Source organism: Oncorhynchus keta, unplaced genomic scaffold (genome assembly GCF_023373465.1).
Source record: "Oncorhynchus keta strain PuntledgeMale-10-30-2019 unplaced genomic scaffold, Oket_V2 Un_contig_15502_pilon_pilon, whole genome shotgun sequence".
In the NCBI taxonomy this organism is placed as follows: domain Eukaryota; kingdom Metazoa; phylum Chordata; class Actinopteri; order Salmoniformes; family Salmonidae; genus Oncorhynchus; species Oncorhynchus keta.
In genome coordinates this window covers 80001-86185 of record NW_026279353.1, presented here as the reverse complement: position 1 = coordinate 86185, position 6185 = coordinate 80001, and the positions used below count along the sequence as shown (strand labels likewise).

The following is a 6185-nucleotide window of genomic DNA, read 5'->3' as shown; positions in this document are numbered from 1 at the left end:
CCGGAATCGAACCCACTACCCTGGCGTTACAAGCGCCATGCTCTACCAACTGAGCTACAGAAGGACATCACAACACCCCATAATGACATCACAATACAGGTGTACCAAGCATTTGCGTCATAAACAAGAAGACTCAAGGCTGTAATCGCTGCCAAAGGTGCTTCAACAAAGTACTGAGTAAAGAGTCTGAATACTTGTGTAAATGTGATGTTTCAGTTCTTTTGTTTTTTTGCAGACATTTCTAAAAACCTGTTTTTGCTTGGTCATTAGGGGTATTGTGATGTCATTATGGTATTATGTCATTAAGAGTATTGTGATGTCATTATGGGGTATTGTGATGTCATTATGTGGTATTGTGATGTCATTATGGGGGTATTGTGATGTCATTATGGGGTATTGTGAGTAGACTGCTTAGTAAAAATAACAATTGAATACATTTTAGAATGAGACGTAATGTAAAAACAAAAAGGTAAAAGTCAAAGGGGTCTGAATACTTTCCGAACTTTCCCCCATAACAACCCCCCCTTATACAGTTATAAGAGGTCGTGGGGGGTTGTTATGGGAGAACGTTTAAACTGGGTCATGTTCATTAGGGCACACCGTAACAAAACATTTAAAAACCCTCATGTTTCAGTCAGTTTCCTTCCGTTTGGTACTGATTGAACAGGACCCTGTTGTGTAGGACCCAGTCAGGAGCCAGAGCACTTTCTTTACCACTATGTTAGATAGCAGCAGGACTCTTGGTGGAAGGAATTCTGTTGCGTAGAAGAAAATCCCTCAAAAATAACCACATGATTGCTCATCCAGGGCAGAAGGCTCAGGATAAGAGCAGTTAAGGACAATTAGATTGTTAGTCACTTGGGGTAAACAGGCTAAAGAGGCTCTGTCATACAGACTCCATTGCATTAGCAAGGTCCAGCAGGTACTGACTCGGTCATTGCCGCCGTGTGTTTGGTAAATCCTGGCCTTTTGTACCCAAAGAGACTTGGCAATGACCTGCAGCACTGCTTAGCTCCACCAGTTAATTCTCCTGGGACGTGACATGCAACAGCCCAGATCAGACACACAGACATAACAGTTGAGATATTTTCAGAGGAAAGGGTGGGGTGTTCTCTAGGGGTGAAACATCAGAGAATAGTTAACACCCTTTCCCTGAAAGACTCTTCTGTCCCAACTCCTCCTGGACTGGACACAACATCAACACTTAACAGTGTCCTCCTCCCCTTCCTCCTCCTCCCCCTCCCCTCCTCCTCCTGGACTGGACACAACATCAACACTTAACAGTGTCCTCCTCCCCTTCCTCCTCCTCCCCTTCCTCCCCTCCTCCTCCTGGACTGGACACAACATCAACACTTAACAGTGTCCTCCTCCCCCCTTCCTCCCCTCCTCCTCCTCCTGGACTGGACACAACATCAACACTTAACAGTGTCCTCCTCCCCCTTCCTCCTCCTCCCCTTCCTCCTCCTCCCCTTCCTCCCCTCCTCCTCCTCCTGGACTGGACACAACATCAACACTTAACAGTGTCCTCCTCCCCTTCCTCCTCCTCCCCTTCCTCTCCTCCTCCTCCTCCTGGACTGGACACAACATCAACACTTAACAGTGTCCTCCTCCCCTTCCTCCCCTCCTCCTCCTCCTGGACTGGACACAACATCAACACTTAACAGTGTCCTCCTCCCCTTCTTCCTCCTCCCCTTCCTCCCCTCCTCCTCCTCCTGGACTGGACACAACATCAACACTTAACAGTGTCCTCCTCCCCTTCCTCCTCCTCCCTTCCTCCCCCTCCTCCTCCTGGACTGGACACAACATCAACACTTAACAGTGTCCTCCTCCCCTTCCTCCTCCTCCCCTTCCTCTCCTCCTCCTCCTCCTGAACTGGACACAACATCAACACTTAACAGTGTCCTCCTCCCCTTCCTCCCCCTCCTCCTCCTCCTGGACTGGACACAACATCAACACTTAACAGTGTCCTCCTCCCCTTCCTCCTCCTCCCCCCTTCCTCCCCTCCTCCTCCTCCTGGACTGGACACAACATCAACACTTAACAGTGTCCTCCTCCCCTTCCTCCTCCTCCCCTTCCTCCCCCTCCTCCTCCTGGACTGGACACAACATCAACACTTAACAGTGTCCTCCTCCCCTTCCTCCTCCTCCCCCTTCCTCCCCTCCTCCTCCTCCTAGACTGGACACAACATCAACATAACAGTGTCCTCCTCCCCTTCCTCCTCCTCCCCTTCCTCTCCTCCCCTCCTCCTCCTCCTGGACTGGACACAACATCAACACTTAACAGTGTCCTCCTCCCCTTCCTCCTCCTCCCCTTCCTCCCCTCCTCCTCCTCCTGGACTGGACACAACATCAACACTTAACAGTGTCCTCCTCCCCTTCCTCCTCCTCCCCTTCCTCCCCTCCTCCTCCTCCTGGACTGGACACAACATCAACACTTAACAGTGTCCTCCTCCCCTTCCTCCTCCTCCCCTTCCTCCCCTCCTCCTCCTGGACTGGACACAACATCAACACTTCACAGTGTCCTCCTCCCCCCCCTCCTCCTCCCCTTCCTCCTCCTCCTCCCCTTCCTCCTCCTCCCCTTCCTCTCCTCCTCCTCCTCCTGGACTGGACACAACATCAACACTTAACAGTGTCCTCCTCCCCCTTCCTCCTCCTCCCCTTCCTCCCCCTCCTCCTCCTGGACTGGACACAACATCAACACTTAACAGTGTCCTCCTCCCTCCTCCTCCCCTTCCTCCCCTCCTCCTCCTCCTGGACTGGACACAACATCAACACTTAACAGTGTCCTCCTCCCCTTCCTCCTCCTCCTCTTCCTCTCCTCCCCTTCCTCCTCCTCCCCTTCCTCCTCCTCCTCCCCTTCCTCCTCCTCCTCCCCTTCCTCCACCCTCCTCCTCCTGGACTGGACACAACATCAACACTTAACAGTGTCCTCCACCCCTTCCTCCTCCTCCTCCTCTTCCTCTCCTCCCCTTCCTCCTCCTCCCCTTCCTCCTCCTCCTCCCCTTCCTCCTCCTCCTCCCCTTCCTCCACCCTCCTCCTCCTGGACTGGACACAACATCAACACTAACAGTGTCCTCCTCCCCTTCCTCCTCCTCCCCCTTCCTCCTCCTCCCCTTCCTCCCCCTCCTCCTCCTGGACTGGACACAACATCAACACTTAACAGTGTCCTCCTCCTCTTCCTCCTCCTCCCCTTCCCCCTCCTCCCCTCCTCCTCCTCGTCCTCCCCTTCCTCCTCCTCCCCTCCTCCCCTTCCTCCTCCTCCTCCTCCTCCTCCTCCTCCTCCTCCTCCTGGACTGGACACAACATCAACACTTAACAGTGTCCTCCACCCCTTCCTCCTCCTCCTCTTCCTCTCCTCCCCTTCCTCCTCCTCCCCTTCCTCCTCCTCCCCTTCCTCCTCCTCCTCCCCTTCCTCCTCCTCCTCCCCTTCCTCCACCCTCCTCCTCCTGGACTGGACACAACATCAACACTTAACAGTGTCCTCCTCCCCTTCCTCCTCCTCCCCTTCCTCCTCCTCCCCTTCCTCCCCCTCCTCCTCCTGGACTGGACACAACATCAACACTTAACAGTGTCCTCCTCCTCCCCTTCCCCCCTCCTCCTCCTCCTCCTCCTCCTCCTCCTCCTCCTCCTCATCCTCCTCCCCTTCCTCCTCCTCCCCTCCTCCCCTTCCTCCCCTCGTCCTCCTCCTCCCCTTCCTCCTCCTCCCCTTCCTCCTCCTCCTCCTCCTCCCCTTCCTCCTCCTCCCCCTTCCTCCTCCTCCTCCCCCTCCTCTTCCACCTCTGCCTCCTCCCCTTCCTCCTCCTCCTCCCCTTCCTCCTCCTCTTCCACTTTTTCTCCCTGTATCATTGAGTTATGAGGCTGAACACACTCCCAGAAGGGTGCACACACATACACATGGGGGTAAATCATGTTTTTGGCACCACACGGATGGAGTAGGACTGAATAAGGACACGTGGATCTGTATCAGTGGAGGCTCCTCAGAGGAGGAAAGGGGAGAACCATCCTCCTCAGGCACCGTACAGATTTGATTAGACTAGTGAGCAACAGTATTTTTTATTTATTAAACAAATATTTATTTCACCTTTATTTAACAAGTTCTCCTTTACAACTGTGACCTGGCCAAGATATAGCAAAGCAGTGCGACACAAACAAGACAGAGTTACACATGGAATAAACAAACATACAGTCAATAATACAGTATAAACAAGTCTATATACAGTGTGTGCAAATGTAGTAAGATTAGAGAGGTAAGGCAATAAATAGGCCATAGTGACGAAATAATTACAATTTAGCAATTAAATACTGGAGTGATAGATGTGCAGAAGATGAATGTGCAAGTAGAGATGCTGGGGTGCAAAGGAGCAAGTAAAATAAATAAATACAGTATGGGGATGAGGTAGTTGTTTTTCGGGCTATTTACAGATGGGCTATGTACAGGTGCAATGATCTGGAAGCTGCTCTGACAGCTGATGCTTAAAGTTAGTGAGGAGATACAAGTCTCCAGCTTCAGTGATTTTTGCAATTTGTTCCTGTCATCACAGCAGAGAACTGGAAGGAAAGACGGTCAAGAGGAGTTGGCTTTGGGGATGACCAGTGAATATACCTGCTGGAGCGCGTGCCCACGTGTGGGTGTTGTTATGGACATTCTGTAGCTCAGTTGGTAGAGCATGGCGCTTGTAACGCCAGGGTAGTGGGTTCGATTCGGGACCACCCATACGTAGAATGTATGCACACATGACTGTAAGTCGCTTTGGATAAAAGCGTCTGCTAAATGGCATATATTATTATTATTATTATTATTATTTATATTATGGTGACCAGTGAGATATAGCTGCTGGAGCATGTGCCTACGCGTGGGTGTTGTTATGGTGACCAGTGAGATATACCTGCTGGAGCATGTGCCTGCGCGTGGGTGTTGTTATGGTGACCAGTGAGATATACCTGCTGGAGCATGTGCCTACGTGTGGGTGTTGTTATGGTGACCAGTGAGATATACCTGCTGGAGCATGTGCCTACGCGTGGGTGTTGTTATGGTGACCAGTGAGATATACCTGCTGGAGCATGTGCCTACGTGTGGGTGTTGCTATGGTGACCAGTGAGATATACCTGCTGGAGCATGTGCCTACGTGTGGGTGTTGCTATGGTGACCAGTGAGATATACCTGCTGGAGCATGTGCCTACGTGTGGGTGTTGCTATGGTGACCAGTGAGATATACCTGCTGGAGCATGTGCCTACGTGTGGGTGTTGCTATGGTGACCAGTGAGATATACCTGCTGGAGCATGTGCCTACGTGTGGGTGTTGCTATGGTGACCAGTGAGATATACCTGCTGGAGCATGTGCCTACGTGTGTGGGTGTTGCTATGGTGACCAGTGAGATATACCTGCTGGAGCATGTGCCTACGTGTTGGTGTTGCTATGGTGACCAGTGAGATATACCTGCTGGAGCATGTGCCTACGTGTTGGTGTTGCTATGGTGACCAGTGAGATATACCTGCTGGAGCATGTGCCTACGTGTTGGTGTTGCTATGGTGACCAGTGAGATATACCTGCTGGAGCATGTGCCTACATGTGGGTGTTGCTATGGTGACCAGTGAGCTGAGATAAGGTGGGGCTTTACCTTGCAAAGACTTATAGATGACCTGGAGCCAGTGGGTTTGGCGACGAATATGAAGCGAGGGCCAGCCAACGCGAGCAGGTGCGCAGTGGTGGGTGGTATATGGGGCTTTGGTGACAAAACAGATGGCACTGTGATAGGCTGCATCCAGTTTGCTGAGTAGAGTCTTGGAGGCTATTTTGTAAATGACATTGCCGAAGTCAAGGATCGGTTCGATTGTCCGTTTTACGAGGTATGTTTGGCAGCATGAGTGAAGGATGCTTTGTTGCGAAATAGGAAGCTAATTCTAGGTTTCATTTTGGATTGGAGATGCTTAATGTGAGTCTGGAAGGAGAGTTTACAGTCTAACCAGACACCTAGGTATTTGTAGTTAGCCTGTCATTATATCAAACAGTATATTGTTTGTTTTATTTATTTATAGGGACAATGCACATTAATCAACATCTATATTACAATAATGCAATATCCATGTAAATGTGCCAGGGTTAGCCAATAGCTAATTAGAACCAGGACAGGTAAGAACAATTACACAGTCACAATACAAATACTCACTAAAACAATATCAAAATA

General features: G+C 50.8%; 1 long non-coding RNA gene across 8 annotated transcripts; it reads right to left on the bottom strand.

The window, feature by feature from the left end:
• Window positions 1–4580: 4580 nt before the first annotated feature.
• On the bottom strand, window positions 4581–5587 carry LOC127918999 (uncharacterized). 8 transcript variants are annotated; one of them, XR_008101664.1, is made up of 4 exons: window positions 5438–5587; window positions 5106–5325; window positions 4941–4995; window positions 4581–4885 (listed from the first exon to the last, which is right to left on the bottom strand). It is a non-coding gene; the product is annotated as an uncharacterized LOC127918999 (long non-coding RNA). The 8 variants fall into 8 exon arrangements; XR_008101661.1 differs by having other exon boundaries at window positions 4582–4830; XR_008101667.1 differs by lacking the exon at window positions 4941–4995 and having other exon boundaries at window positions 4581–4830.
• Window positions 5588–6185: the final 598 nt, after the last annotated feature.